This window comes from Oncorhynchus kisutch, unplaced genomic scaffold, assembly GCF_002021735.2.
Source record: "Oncorhynchus kisutch isolate 150728-3 unplaced genomic scaffold, Okis_V2 scaffold647, whole genome shotgun sequence".
NCBI lineage: Eukaryota > Metazoa > Chordata > Actinopteri > Salmoniformes > Salmonidae > Oncorhynchus > Oncorhynchus kisutch.
In genome coordinates this window covers 59,014-73,167 of record NW_022262592.1, presented here as the reverse complement: position 1 = coordinate 73,167, position 14,154 = coordinate 59,014, and the positions used below count along the sequence as shown (strand labels likewise).

The window sequence follows — 14,154 nt, the reverse complement described above, 5'->3', positions numbered from 1 at the left end:
CTATCAGTACTCAGTCCCAGTACTATAAATACTGTAGGGTAGGTGATGGTTCTATCAGTACTCAGTCCCAGAACTATAAATACTGTAGGGTAGGTGATGGTTCTATCAGTACTCAGTCCCAGAACTATAAATACTGGAGGGTAGGTGATGGTTCTATCAGTACTCAGTCCCAGTACTATAAATACTGGAGGGTAGGTGATGGTTCTATCAGTACTCAGTCCCAGAACTATACATACTGTAGGGTAGGTGATGGTTCTATCAGTACTCAGTCCCAGAACTATAAATACTGTAGGGTAGGTGATGGTTCTATCAGTACTCAGTCCCAGAACTATAAATACTGTAGGGTAGGTGATGGTTCTATCAGTACTCAGTCCCAGAACTATAAATACTGGAGGGTAGGTGATGGTTCTATCAACCAGTGATCCGGGTCAACAGCATCAATGTAACAGTATAAATTTAATCCGTCCCCTCACCCCTACCCGGGTATGAATCAGGGACCCTCTGCACACATCAACAGTCACCCTCAAAGCATCGTTACCCATTGCTCCCTAAAAGCCTCGGCCCTTGCAGAGCAAGGGGAACCACTACTTCAAGGTCTCAGAGCAAGTGACGTCACCAATTGTTACGCTATTAGCGCACACCACCGCTAACTAGCCATTTCATATTGGTTACAATTGCACCACAGGATCCATTAACAAACAATCACCCTGATCATCATATTTTGCAGAAACGGAGCTGTACGATATTCAGACCAAATCAGGTACCTGTCGAGCATGAGACTCTTAATCTCAGGGTTGTGGGTTCGAGCCCCACGTTAGGTGAATATTTTCTCTGCCGAAGCACCAACTCACTTCGCAAACAACCATCCGCTTGGAATTTCGAGCAGGGTTACCACCCTGCATAGCTGGTGATACAGAAGGCTAAGAATTTGAATTCTATCTCTGCCTGCACTCTGACCTGTCATCTCAACGACATCCCTATTACAGATTAATTGTACTCCTAAATGGATTGAGTAAATGCTCATTTTCTGGACAAGAAATAGACAGGCAGAGGCTTCAAGAAGAATACTTGCTCCTGGTGGGACTTGAACTCATAACCTTGTCATCTAATTGCTGTATACTGCTGTATAAGTACAACACGCTAACAGATTGCACCACAGAATCCATCAACAACACTCACTGATCACCATATTTTGCAGAAACTGGGATGTACGATATTCGAACCAAGTCAAAATCACTATTGAGGTACCTTGCTAGCTCAGTCTGTAGAGCATGAGACTCTTAATCTCAGGATTGTAGGTTCAAGCCCCACGTTAGGTGATTATTTTCTCTGCCGAAGCACCAACTCACTACGCAAACAACCATCCGCTTGGAATTTCGAGCACCCTTCATAGCTGGTGATACAGAAGGCTAAGAATTTGAATTCTATCTCTGCCTGCACTCTGACCTGTCATCTCAATGACATCCCTATTACCGATGAATTGTACTCCTAAATGGATTGAGTAAATGCTCATTTTCTGGACAAGAAATAGACAGGCAGAGGCTTCAAGAAGAATACTTGCTCCTGGTGGGACTTGAACTCATAACCTTGTCATCTAATTCGCTGTATTCTGCTGTATAAGTACAACACGCTAACAGATTGCACCACAGGATCCATCAACAACACTCACTGATAACCATATTTTGCAGAAACTGGGATGTACGATATTCGAAAAAGTCAAAAACAATATTGAGGTTCCTGGCTAGCTCAGTCTGTAGAGCATGAGACTCTTAATCTCAGGGTCGTGGGTTCGAGCCCCACGTTAGGTGATTATTTTCTCTGCCGAAGCACCAACTCACTTCGCAAACATCCATCCGCTTTGAATTTCGAGCAGGGTTGCCACCCTGCATAGCTGGTGATTCTGAAGGCTAAGAATTTGAATTCTATCTCTGCCTGCACTCTGACCTGTCATCTCAATGACATCCCTATTACTGATGAATTGTACTCCTAAATGGATTGAGTAAATGCTACTTTTCTTGACAAGAAATAGACAGGCAGAGGCTTCAATAAGAATACTTGCTCCTGGTGGGGCTTGAACTCATAACCTTGTCATCTAATTGCTGTATTCTGCTGTATAAGTACAACACTCTAACAGATTGCACCACAGAATCCATCAACAACACTCACTGATCACCATATTTTGCAGAAACTTGGATGTACGATATTCGAAAAAGTCAACAAAGATATTCAGGTACCTGGCTAGCTCAGTTGGTAGAGCATGAGACTCTTAATCTCAGGGTCGTGGGTTCGAGCCCCACGTTAGGTGAGTATTTTCTCTGCCGAAGCACCAACTCACTTCCCAAACATCCATCCGCTTTGAATTTTGAGGAGGCTCGCCACCCTGCATAGCTGGTGATACAGAAGGCTAAGAATTTGAATTCTATCTCTGCCTGCACTCTGACCTGTCACCTCAATGACATCCCTATTACAGATTAATTGTACTCCTAAATGGAATGAGTAAATTCTCCTTTTCTTGACAAGAAATAGACAGGCAGAGGCTTCAATAAGAATACTTGCTCCTGGTGGGGCTTGAACTCATAACCTTGTCATCTAATTGCTGTATTCTGCTGTATAAGTACAACACTCTAACAGATTGCACCACAGAATCCATCAACAACACTCACTGATCACCATATTTTGCAGAAACTGGGATGTACGATATTCGAAAAAGTCAAAAACAATATTGAGGTACCTGGCTAGCTCAGTCGGTAGAGCATGAGACTCTTAATCTCAGGGTTGTGGGTTCGAGCCCCACGTTAGGTGATTATTTTCTCTGCCGAAGCACCAACTCACTTCGCAAACATCCATCCGCTTTGAATTTTGAGGAGGCTTGCCACCCTGCATAGCTGGTGATACAGAAGGCTAAGAATTTGAATTCTATCTCTGCCTGCACTCTGACCTGTCATCTCAATGACATCCCTATTACAGATTAATTCTACTCCTAAATGGATTGAGTAAATTCTCCTTTTCTTGACAAGAAATAGACAGGCAGAGGCTTCAATAAGAATACTTGCTCCTGGTGGGGCTTGAACTCATAACCTTGTCATCTAATTGCTGTATTCTGCTGTATAAGTACAAGACGCTAACAGATTGCACCACAGGATCCATCAACAACACTCACTGATCACCATATTTTGCAGAAACTGGGATGTACGATATTCGAAAAAGTCTAAAACAATATTGAGGTACCTGGCTAGCTCAGTCGGTAGAGCATGAGACTTAATCTCAGGTTTGTGGTTTCGAGCCCCACGTTAGGTGATTATTTTCTCTGCCGAAGCACCAACTCACTTCGCAAACATCCATCCGCTTTGAATTTTGAGGAGGCTTGCCACCCTGCATAGCTGGTGATACAGAAGGCTAAGAATTTGAATTCTATCTCTGCCTGCACTCTGACCTGTCATCTCAATGACATCCCTATTACAGATTAATTGTACTCCTAAATGGATTGAGTAAATTCTCCTTTTCTTGACAAGAAATGGACAGGCAGAGGCTTCAAGAAGAATACTTGCTCCTGGTGGGGCTTGAACTCATAACCTTGTCATCTAATTGCTGTATTCTGCTGTATAAGTACAACACTCGAACAGATTGCACCACAGGATCCATCAACAACACTCACTGATCACCATATTTTGCAGAAACTGGGATGTACGATATTCGAAAAAGTCTAAAACAATATTGAGGTACCTGGCTAGATCAGTCGGTAGAGCATGAGACTCTTAATCTCAGGGTCGTGGGTTCAAGCCTCACGTTAGGTGAAAATTTTCTCATTTGAAGCACCAACTCACTTCGCAAACAACCATCCGCTTGGAATTTTGAGGAGGCTTCCCACCCTGCATAGCTGGTGATACAGAAGGCTAAGAATTTGAATTCTATCTCTGCCTGCACTCTGACCTGTCATCTCAATGACATCCCTATTACAGATGAATTGTACTCCTAAATGGATTGAGTAAATGCTCCTTTTCTTGACAAGAAATAGACAGGCAGAGGCTTCAAGAAGAATACTTGCTCCTGGTGGGGCTTGAACTCATAACCTTGTCATCTAATTGCTGTATTCTGCTGTATAAGTACAACACTCGAACAGATTGCACCACAGGATCCATCAACAACACTCACTGATCACCATATTTTGCAGAAACTGGGATGTACGATATTCGAAAAAGTCAAAAACAATATTGAGGTACCTGGCTAGCTCAGTCGGTAGAGCATGAGACTCTTAATCTCAGGGTCGTGGGTTCGAGCCCCACGTTAAGTGATTATTTTCTCTGCCGAAGCACCAACTCACTTCGCAAACATCCATTCGCTTTGAATTTTGAGGAGGCTTGCCACCCTGCATAGCTGGTGATACAGAAGGCTAAGAATTTGAATTATATCTCTACCTGCACTCTGACCTGTCATCTCAATGACATCCCTATTACTGATGAATTGTACTCCTAAATGGATTGAGTAAATGCTCCTTTTCTTGACAAGAAATAGACAGGCAGAGGCTTCAATAAGAATACTTGCTCCTGGTGGGGCTTGAACTCATAACCTTGTCATCTAATTGCTGTATTCTGCTGTATAAGTACAACACTCGAACAGATTGCACCACAGGATCCATCAACAACACTCACTGATCACCATATTTTGCAGAAACTGGGATGTACGATATTCGAAAAAGTCAAAAACAATATTGAGGTACCTGGCTAGCTCAGTCGGTAGAGCATGAGACTCTTAATCTCAGGGTCGTGGGTTTGAGCCCCACGTTAGGTGATTATTTTCTCTGCCGAAGCACCAACTCACTTCGCAAACATCCATCCGCTTTGAATTTTGAGGAGGCTTGCCACCCTGCATAGCTGGTGATACAGAAGGCTAAGAATTTGAATTCTATCTCTGCCTGCACTCTGACCTGTCATCTCAATGACATCCCTATTACAGATTAATTCTACTCCTAAATGGATTGAGTAAATGCTCCTTTTCTTGACAAGAAATAGACAGGCAGAGGCTTCAATAAGAATACTTGCTCCTGGTGGGGCTTGAACTCATAACCTTGTCATCTAATTGCTGTATTCTGCTGTATAAGTACAACACTCGAACAGATTGCACCACAGGATCCATCAACAACACTCACTGATCACCATATTTTGCAGAAACTGGGATGTACGATATTCGAAAAAGTCAAAAACAATATTGAGGTACCTGGCTAGCTCAGTCGGTAGAGCATGAGACTCTTAATCTCAGGGTCGTGGGTTTGAGCCCCACGTTAGGTGATTATTTTCTCTGCCGAAGCACCAACTCACTTCGCAAACATCCATCCGCTTTGAATTTTGAGGAGGCTTGCCACCCTGCATAGCTGGTGATACAGAAGGCTAAGAATTTGAATTCTATCTCTGCCTGCACTCTGACCTGTCATCTCAATGACATCCCTATTACAGATGAATTGTACTCCTAAATGGATTGAGTAAATGCTCCTTTTCTTGACAAGAAATAGACAGGCAGAGGCTTCAAGAAGAATACTTGCTCCTGGTGGGGCTTGAACTCATAACCTTGTCATCTAATTGCTGTATTCTGCTGTATAAGTACAACACTCGAACAGATTGCACCACAGGATCCATCAACAACACTCACTGATCACCATATTTTGCAGAAACTGGGATGTACGATATTCGAAAAAGTCAAAAACAATATTGAGGTACCTGGCTAGCTCAGTCGGTAGAGCATGAGACTCTTAATCTCAGGGTCGTGGGTTCGAGCCCCACGTTAAGTGATTATTTTCTCTGCCGAAGCACCAACTCACTTCGCAAACAACCATCCGCTTGGAATTTTGAGGAGGCTTCCCACCCTGCATAGCTGGTGATACAGAAGGCTAAGAATTTGAATTCTATCTCTGCCTGCACTCTGACCTGTCATCTCAATGACATCCCTATTACAGATTAATTGTACTCCTAAATGGATTGAGTAAATTCTCCTTTTCTTGACAAGAAATGGACAGGCAGAGGCTTCAATAAGAATACTTGCTCCTGGTGGGGCTTGAACTCATAACCTTGTAATCTAATTGCTGTATTCTGCTGTATAAGTACAAGACGCTAACAGATTGCACCACAGGATCCATCAACAACACTCACTGATCACCATATTTTGCAGAAACTGGGATGTACGATATTCGAAAAAGTCTAAAACAATATTGAGGTACCTGGCTAGCTCAGTCGGTAGAGCATGAGACTCTTAATCTCAGGGTCGTGGGTTCGAGCCCCACGTTAGGTGAAAATTTTCTCATTTGAAGCACCAACTCACTTCGCAAACAACCATCCGCTTGGAATTTTGAGGAGGCTTCCCACCCTGCATAGCTGGTGATACAGAAGGCTAAGAATTTGAATTCTATCTCTGCCTGCACTCTGACCTGTCATCTCAATGACATCCCTATTACAGATGAATTGTACTCCTAAATGGATTGAGTAAATGCTCCTTTTCTTGACAAGAAATAGACAGGCAGAGGCTTCAAGAAGAATACTTGCTCCTGGTGGGGCTTGAACTCATAACCTTGTCATCTAATTGCTGTATTCTGCTGTATAAGTACAACACTCGAACAGATTGCACCACAGGATCCATCAACAACACTCACTGATCACCATATTTTGCAGAAACTGGGATGTACGATATTCGAAAAAGTCAAAAAAATATTGAGGTACCTGGCTAGCTCAGTCGGTAGAGCATGAAACTCTTAATCTCAGGGTCGTGGGTTCGAGCCCCACGTTAAGTGATTATTTTCTCTGCCGAAGCACCAACTCACTTCGCAAACATCCATCCGCTTTGAATTTTGAGGAGGCTTGCCACCCTGCATAGCTGGTGATACAGAAGGCTAAGAATTTGAATTCTATCTCTGCCTGCACTCTGACCTGTCATCTCAATGACATCCCTATTACTGATGAATTGTACTCCTAAATGGATTGAGTAAATGCTCCTTTTCTTGACAAGAAATAGACAGGCAGAGGCTTCAATAAGAATACTTGCTCCTGGTGGGGCTTGAACTCATAACCTTGTCATCTAATTGCTGTATTCTGCTGTATAAGTACAACACTCGAACAGATTGCACCACAGGATCCATCAACAACACTCACTGATCACCATATTTTGCAGAAACTGGGATGTACGATATTCGAAAAAGTCAAAAACAATATTGAGGTACCTGGCTAGCTCAGTCGGTAGAGCATGAGACTCTTAATCTCAGGGTCGTGGGTTCGAGCCCCACGTTAGGTGATTATTTTCTCTGCCGAAGCACCAACTCACTTCGCAAACATCCATCCGCTTTGAATTTTGAGGAGGCTTGCCACCCTGCATAGCTGGTGATACAGAAGGCTAAGAATTTGAATTCTATCTCTGCCTGCACTCTGACCTGTCATCTCAATGACATCCCTATTACAGATTAATTCTACTCCTAAATGGATTGAGTAAATTCTCCTTTTCTTGACAAGAAATAGACAGGCAGAGGCTTCAATAAGAATACTTGCTCCTGGTGGGGCTTGAACTCATAACCTTGTCATCTAATTGCTGTATTCTGCTGTATAAGTACAAGACGCTAACAGATTGCACCACAGGATCCATCAACAACACTCACTGATCACCATATTTTGCAGAAACTGGGATGTACGATATTCGAAAAAGTCTAAAATAATATTGAGGTACCTGGCTAGCTCAGTCGGTAGAGCATGATACTCTTAATCTCAGGGTCGTGGGTTCGAGCCTCACGTTAGGTGAAAATTTTCTCATTTGAAGCACCAACTCACTTCGCAAACAACCATCCGCTTGGAATTTTGAGGAGGCTTCCCACCCTGCATAGCTGGTGATACAGAAGGCTAAGAATTTGAATTCTATCTCTGCCTGCACTCTGACCTGTCATCTCAATGACATCCCAATTACAGATGAATTGTACTCCTAAATGGATTGAGTAAATGCTCCTTTTCTTGACAAGAAATAGACAGGCAGAGGCTTCAAGAAGAATACTTGCTCCTGGTGGGGCTTGAACTCATAACCTTGTCATCTAATTGCTGTATTCTGCTGTATAAGTACAACACTCGAACAGATTGCACCACAGGATCCATCAACAACACTCACTGATCACCATATTTTGCAGAAACTGGGATGTACGATATTCGAAAAAGTCTAAAACAATATTGAGGTACCTGGCTAGCTCAGTCGGTAGAGCATGAGACTCTTAATCTCAGGGTCGTGGGTTCGAGCCTCACGTTAGGTGAAAATTTTCTCATTTGAAGCACCAACTCACTTCGCAAACAACCATCCGCTTGGAATTTTGAGGAGGCTTCCCACCCTGCATAGCTGGTGATACAGAAGGCTAAGAATTTGAATTCTATCTCTGCCTGCACTCTGACCTGTCATCTCAATGACATCCCTATTACAGATGAATTGTACTCCTAAATGGATTGAGTAAATGCTCCTTTTCTTGACAAGAAATAGACAGGCAGAGGCTTCAAGAAGAATACTTGCTCCTGGTGGGGCTTGAACTCATAACCTTGTCATCTAATTGCTGTATTCTGCTGTATAAGTACAACACTCGAACAGATTGCACCACAGGATCCATCAACAACACTCACTGATCACCATATTTTGCAGAAACTGGGATGTACGATATTCGAAAAAGTCAAAAACAATATTGAGGTACCTGGCTAGCTCAGTCGGTAGAGCATGAGACTCTTAATCTCAGGGTCGTGGGTTCGAGCCCCACGTTAGGTGATTATTTTCTCTGCCGAAGCACCAACTCACTTCGCAAACATCCATCCGCTTTGAATTTTGAGGAGGCTTGCCACCCTGCATAGCTGGTGATACAGAAGGCTAAGAATTTGAATTCTATCTCTGCCTGCACTCTGACCTGTCATCTCAATGACATCCCTATTACAGATTAATTCTACTCCTAAATGGATTGAGTAAATGCTCCTTTTCTTGACAAGAAATAGACAGGCAGAGGCTTCAAGAAGAATACTTGCTCCTGGTGGGGCTTGAACTCATAACCTTGTCATCTAATTGCTGTATTCTGCTGTATAAGTACAACACTCGAACAGATTGCACCACAGGATCCATCAACAACACTCACTGATCACCATATTTTGCAGAAACTGGGATGTACGATATTCGAAAAAGTCAAAAACAATATTGAGGTACCTGGCTAGCTCAGTCGGTAGAGCATGAGACTCTTAATCTCAGGGTCGTGGGTTCGAGCCCCACGTTAGGTGATTATTTTCTCTGCCGAAGCACCAACTCACTTCGCAAACATCCATCCGCTTTGAATTTTGAGGAGGCTTGCCACCCTGCATAGCTGGTGATACAGAAGGCTAAGAATTTGAATTCTATCTCTGCCTGCACTCTGACCTGTCATCTCAATGACATCCCTATTACAGATTAATTCTACTCCTAAATGGATTGAGTAAATTCTCCTTTTCTTGACAAGAAATAGACAGGCAGAGGCTTCAATAAGAATACTTGCTCCTGGTGGGGCTTGAACTCATAACCTTGTCATCTAATTGCTGTATTCTGCTGTATAAGTACAAGACGCTAACAGATTGCACCACAGGATCCATCAACAACACTCACTGATCACCATATTTTGCAGAAACTGGGATGTACGATATTCGAAAAAGTCTAAAACAATATTGAGGTACCTGGCTAGCTCAGTCGGTAGAGCATGAGACTCTTAATCTCAGGGTCGTGGGTTCGAGCCCCACGTTAGGTGAACATTTTCTCATTTGAAGCACCAACTCACTTCGCAAACAACCATCCGCTTGGAATTTTGAGGAGGCTTCCCACCCTGCATAGCTGGTGATACAGAAGGCTAAGAATTTGAATTCTATCTCTGCCTGCACTCTGACCTGTCATCTCAATGACATGCCTGCACTCTGACCTGTCATCTCAATGACATCCCTATTACAGATGAATTGTACTCCTAAATGGATTGAGTAAATGCTCCTTTTCTTGACAAGAAATAGACAGGCAGAGGCTTCAAGAAGAATACTTGCTCCTGGTGGGGCTTGAACTCATAACCTTGTCATCTAATTGCTGTATACTGCTGTATAAGTACAACACGCGAACAGATTGCACCACAGGATCCATCAACAACACTCACTGATCACCATATTTTGCAGAAACTGGGATGTACGATATTCGAACCAAATCAAAATCACCACTTGCCACCCTTCTGGTGATACAGAAGGCTAAGAATTTGAATTCTATCTCTGCCTGCACTCTGACCTGTCATCTCAATGACATCCATATTACAGATTAATTGTACTCCTAAATGGATTGAGTAAATGCTCCTTTTCTTGACAAGAAATAGACAGGCAGAGGCTTCAATAAGAATACTTGCTCCTGGTGGGGCTTGAACTCATAACCTTGTCATCTAATTGCTGTATTCTGCTGTATAAGTACAACACGCTAACAGATTGCACCACAGGATCCATCAACAACACTCACTGATCACCATATTTTGCAGTAACTGGGAGGTACGATATTCGAACCAAGTCAAAATCACTATTGAGGTACCTGGCTAGCTCAGTCGGTAGAGCATGAGACTCTCAATCTCAGGTTCGTGGGTTCGAGCCCCACGTTAGGTGATTATTTTCTCTGCCGGAGCACCAACTCACTTCGCAAACATCCATCCGCTTGGAATTTCGAGCAGGGTTGCCACCCTGCATAGCTGGTCATACAGAAAGCTAAGAATTTGAATTCTATCTCTGCCTGCACTCTGACCTGTCATCTCAATGACATCCCTATTACAGATGAATTGTACTCCTAAATGGATTGAGTAAATGCTCCTTTTCTTGACAAGAAATAGACAGGCAGAGGCTTCAAGAAGAATACTTGCTCCTGTTGGGGCTTGAACTCATAACCTTGTCATCTAATTGCTGTATTCTGCTGTATAAGTACAACACGCGAACAGATTGCACCACAGGATCCATCAACAACACTCACTGATCACCATATTTTGCAGAAACTTGAATGTACGATATTCGAAAAAGTCAAAAAAGATATTCAGGTACCTGGCTAGCTCAGTCGGTAGAGCATGAGACTCTTAATCTCAGGGTCGTGGGTTCGAGCTCCACGTTAGGTGATTATTTTCTCTGCCGAAGCACCAACTCACTTCGCAAACAACCATCCGATTGGAATTTCGAGCAGGCTTGCCACCCTGCATAGCTGGTGATACAGAAGGCTAAGAATTTGAATTCTATCTCTGCCTGCACTCTGACCTGTCATCTCAATGACATCCCTATTACAGATTAATTGTACTCCTAAATGGATTGAGTAAATTCTCCTTTTCTTGACAAGAAATAGACAGGCAGAGGCTTCAAGAAGAATACTTGCTCCTGGTGGGACTTGAACTCATAACCTTGTCATCTAATTGCTGTATTCTGCTGTATAAGTACAACACGCGAACAGATTGCACCACAGGATCCATCAACAACACTCACTGATCACCATATTTTGCAGAAACTTGGATGTACGATATTCGAAAAAAGTCAAAAAAGATATTCAGGTACCTGGCTAGCTCAGTCGGTAGAGCATGAGACTCTTAATCTCAGGGTCGTGGGTTGGAGCCCCACGTTAGGTGATTATTTTCTCTGCCGAAGCACCAACTCACTTCGCAAACAACCATCCGATTGGAATTTCGAGCAGGCTTGCCACCCTGCATAGCTGGTGATACAGAAGGCTAAGAATTTGAATTCTATCTCTGCCTGCACTCTGACCTGTCATCTCAATGACATCCCTATTACAGATGAATTGTACTCCTAAATGGATTGAGTAAATGCTCATTTTCTTGACAAGAAATAGACAGGCAGAGGCTTCAAGAAGAATACTTGCTCCTGGTGGGGCTTGAACTCATAACCTTGTCATCTAATTGCTGTATTCTGCTGTATAAGTACAACACGCGAACAGATTGCACCACAGGATCCATCAACAACACTCACTGATCACCATATTTTGCAGAAACTTGAATGTACGATATTCGAAAAAGTCAAAAAAGATATTAGGTACCTGGCTAGCTCAGTCGGTAGAGCATGAGACTCTTAATCTCAGGGTCGTGGGTTCGAGCTCCCACGTTAGGTGATTATTTTCTCTGCCGAAGCACCAACTCACTTCGCAAACAACCATCCGATTGGAATTTCGAGCAGGCTTGCCACCCTGCATAGCTGGTGATACAGAAGGCTAAGAATTTGAATTCTATCTCTGCCTGCACTCTGACCTGTCATCTCAATGACATCCCTATTACAGATGAATTGTACTCCTAAATGGATTGAGTAAATGCTCCTTTTCTTGACAAGAAATAGACAGGCAGAGGCTTCAGAAGAATACTTGCTCCTGGTGGGGCTTGAACTCATAACCTTGTCATCTAATTGCTGTATTCTGCTGTATAAGTACAACACGCTGAACAGATTGCACACAGGATCCATCAACACACTCACTGATCCACCATATTTTGGCAGAACTTGGATGTACGATATTCGAAAAAAGTCAAAAAGATATTCAGGTACTGGCTAGCTCAGTCGGTCTAGACATGAGACTCTTAATCTCAGGTCGTGGGTTNTCTGACGACGGGGTCTCTGGCCAGTTTCACCAGTCTCCTGTCTGTGGGGTTAGTTCCTCTGACGACGGTTCTCTGGCCAGTTTCACCAGTCTCCTGTCTGTAGGGTGTTCCTCTGACGACAGGGTCTCTGGCCAGTTTCACCATCTCCTGTCTGACGACGGGGTCTGCCAGTTCACCATTTCACTCAGTTCTCCCGCCTCTGTCTGACGACGGGGTCTCTGGCCAGTTTCACCAGTCTCCTGTCTGACGACGGGTCTCTGCCAGTTCACCAGTCTCCTGTCTGACAAGGGTTCTCTGGCCAGGTTCACACCATCTCCTTCCTGACGACGGGGTCTCTGGCCAGTTTCACAGTCTCCTGTCTGTAGGGTGTTCCTCTGACGACGGGTCCTCGGCCAGTACATCTCCGTCTCCTGTCTGACGACGGGTCTCTGGCCAGTTCTCACAGTCTCCTGTCTGTAGGGTGTTTCCTCTGACGACGGGGTCTCTGGCCAGTTTCAACAGTCTCCTGTCTGGGTGGTTTCCTCTGACGACGGGTCTCTGGCCAGTTTCACCAGTCTCCTGTCTGACGACGGGTCTCTGGCCAGTTTCACACCAGTCTCCGTCTGACGACGGGGTCTCTGGCCAGTTTTCATCACAGTCTCCTTTCTGACGACGGAGTCTCTGGTCAGTTTCACCAGTCTCCTGTCTGACGACGGTCTCTGGCCAGTTTCACCAGTCTCCTGTCTGACGACGGAGTCTCTGGCCAGTTTCACCAGACTCCTGTCTGACGACGGGGGTCTCTGCCAGTTCACAGTTCTCCCAGCTCCTGTCTGACGACGGGGTCTCTGGCCAGTGTCACCAGTCTCCTGTCTGACGACGGGGTCTCTGGCCAGTTTCACACAGTCTCCTGTCTGACGACGGGGTCTCTGGCCAGTTTCACCAGTCTCCTGTCTGTAGGGTGTTCCTCTGACGACGGGTCCCTCTGCCAGTTTCACCAGTCTCCTGTCTGACGACGGGTCCTCTGCCAGTTTCACAAGTCTCCTCTCTGACGACGGGGTCTCTGGCCAGTTTCACCCAGTCTCCTTCTGACGACGGGGTCTCTGGCCAGTTTCACCAGTCTCCTGTCTGACGACGGGGTCTCTGGCCAGTTTCACCAGTCTCCTGTCTGACGACGGGGTCTCTGGCCAGTTTCATCACCCAGTCTCCGTCTGTAGGGTGTTCCCTGACGAGGGGGTCTCTGGCCAGTTTCACCAGTCTCCTGTCTGACGACGGGGTCTCTGTCAGTTTCACCAGTCTCCTGTCTGACGATGGGGTCTCTGGCCATTTCACCCAGTCTCCTGTCTGACACGGGGTCTCTGGCCAGTTTTACCAGTCTCCTGTCTGACGACGGGACTCTGGCCAGTTTTCACCAGTCTCCTGTCTGTAGGGTGTTCCTCTGACGACGGGGTCTCTGGCCAGTTTCACCAGTCTCCTGTCTGACGACGGGGTCTCTGGCCAGTTTCACCAGTCTCCTGTCTGACGACGGGGTCTCTGGCCAGTTTCACCAGTCCCTGTCTGTAGGGTGTTCCTCT

At 44.7% G+C, this 14,154-nt stretch overlaps 20 non-coding genes across 20 annotated transcripts; all 20 read left to right on the top strand.

Moving 5' to 3' along the window:
• Nucleotides 1-1,735: 1,735 nt before the first annotated feature.
• trnak-cuu (transfer RNA lysine (anticodon CUU)) lies at nt 1,736-1,808 on the top strand. The gene has a single exon. It is a non-coding gene; the product is annotated as a tRNA-Lys (tRNA).
• Nucleotides 1,809-2,232: 424 nt separating this feature from the next.
• On the top strand, nt 2,233-2,305 carry trnak-cuu (transfer RNA lysine (anticodon CUU)). The gene has a single exon. It is a non-coding gene; the product is annotated as a tRNA-Lys (tRNA).
• A 424-nt stretch (nt 2,306-2,729) lies between these two features.
• Nucleotides 2,730-2,802, top strand: trnak-cuu (transfer RNA lysine (anticodon CUU)). The gene has a single exon. It is a non-coding gene; the product is annotated as a tRNA-Lys (tRNA).
• A 919-nt stretch (nt 2,803-3,721) lies between these two features.
• Nucleotides 3,722-3,794, top strand: trnak-cuu (transfer RNA lysine (anticodon CUU)). Its single transcript has one exon. It is a non-coding gene; the product is annotated as a tRNA-Lys (tRNA).
• A 424-nt stretch (nt 3,795-4,218) lies between these two features.
• Nucleotides 4,219-4,291, top strand: trnak-cuu (transfer RNA lysine (anticodon CUU)). Its single transcript has one exon. It is a non-coding gene; the product is annotated as a tRNA-Lys (tRNA).
• Nucleotides 4,292-4,715: 424 nt separating this feature from the next.
• On the top strand, nt 4,716-4,788 carry trnak-cuu (transfer RNA lysine (anticodon CUU)). The gene has a single exon. It is a non-coding gene; the product is annotated as a tRNA-Lys (tRNA).
• A 424-nt stretch (nt 4,789-5,212) lies between these two features.
• On the top strand, nt 5,213-5,285 carry trnak-cuu (transfer RNA lysine (anticodon CUU)). Its single transcript has one exon. It is a non-coding gene; the product is annotated as a tRNA-Lys (tRNA).
• Nucleotides 5,286-5,709: 424 nt separating this feature from the next.
• trnak-cuu (transfer RNA lysine (anticodon CUU)) lies at nt 5,710-5,782 on the top strand. Its single transcript has one exon. It is a non-coding gene; the product is annotated as a tRNA-Lys (tRNA).
• A 424-nt stretch (nt 5,783-6,206) lies between these two features.
• On the top strand, nt 6,207-6,279 carry trnak-cuu (transfer RNA lysine (anticodon CUU)). The gene has a single exon. It is a non-coding gene; the product is annotated as a tRNA-Lys (tRNA).
• Nucleotides 6,280-6,702: 423 nt separating this feature from the next.
• trnak-cuu (transfer RNA lysine (anticodon CUU)) lies at nt 6,703-6,775 on the top strand. Its single transcript has one exon. It is a non-coding gene; the product is annotated as a tRNA-Lys (tRNA).
• A 424-nt stretch (nt 6,776-7,199) lies between these two features.
• Nucleotides 7,200-7,272, top strand: trnak-cuu (transfer RNA lysine (anticodon CUU)). Its single transcript has one exon. It is a non-coding gene; the product is annotated as a tRNA-Lys (tRNA).
• Nucleotides 7,273-7,696: 424 nt separating this feature from the next.
• trnak-cuu (transfer RNA lysine (anticodon CUU)) lies at nt 7,697-7,769 on the top strand. Its single transcript has one exon. It is a non-coding gene; the product is annotated as a tRNA-Lys (tRNA).
• A 424-nt stretch (nt 7,770-8,193) lies between these two features.
• Nucleotides 8,194-8,266, top strand: trnak-cuu (transfer RNA lysine (anticodon CUU)). Its single transcript has one exon. It is a non-coding gene; the product is annotated as a tRNA-Lys (tRNA).
• Nucleotides 8,267-8,690: 424 nt separating this feature from the next.
• trnak-cuu (transfer RNA lysine (anticodon CUU)) lies at nt 8,691-8,763 on the top strand. The gene has a single exon. It is a non-coding gene; the product is annotated as a tRNA-Lys (tRNA).
• A 424-nt stretch (nt 8,764-9,187) lies between these two features.
• trnak-cuu (transfer RNA lysine (anticodon CUU)) lies at nt 9,188-9,260 on the top strand. Its single transcript has one exon. It is a non-coding gene; the product is annotated as a tRNA-Lys (tRNA).
• A 424-nt stretch (nt 9,261-9,684) lies between these two features.
• Nucleotides 9,685-9,757, top strand: trnak-cuu (transfer RNA lysine (anticodon CUU)). Its single transcript has one exon. It is a non-coding gene; the product is annotated as a tRNA-Lys (tRNA).
• Nucleotides 9,758-10,561: 804 nt separating this feature from the next.
• Nucleotides 10,562-10,634, top strand: trnae-cuc (transfer RNA glutamic acid (anticodon CUC)). The gene has a single exon. It is a non-coding gene; the product is annotated as a tRNA-Glu (tRNA).
• Nucleotides 10,635-11,058: 424 nt separating this feature from the next.
• On the top strand, nt 11,059-11,131 carry trnak-cuu (transfer RNA lysine (anticodon CUU)). The gene has a single exon. It is a non-coding gene; the product is annotated as a tRNA-Lys (tRNA).
• Nucleotides 11,132-11,556: 425 nt separating this feature from the next.
• trnak-cuu (transfer RNA lysine (anticodon CUU)) lies at nt 11,557-11,629 on the top strand. The gene has a single exon. It is a non-coding gene; the product is annotated as a tRNA-Lys (tRNA).
• A 423-nt stretch (nt 11,630-12,052) lies between these two features.
• Nucleotides 12,053-12,126, top strand: trnak-cuu (transfer RNA lysine (anticodon CUU)). Its single transcript has one exon. It is a non-coding gene; the product is annotated as a tRNA-Lys (tRNA).
• The last annotated feature ends 2,028 nt before the right edge of the window (nt 12,127-14,154 follow it).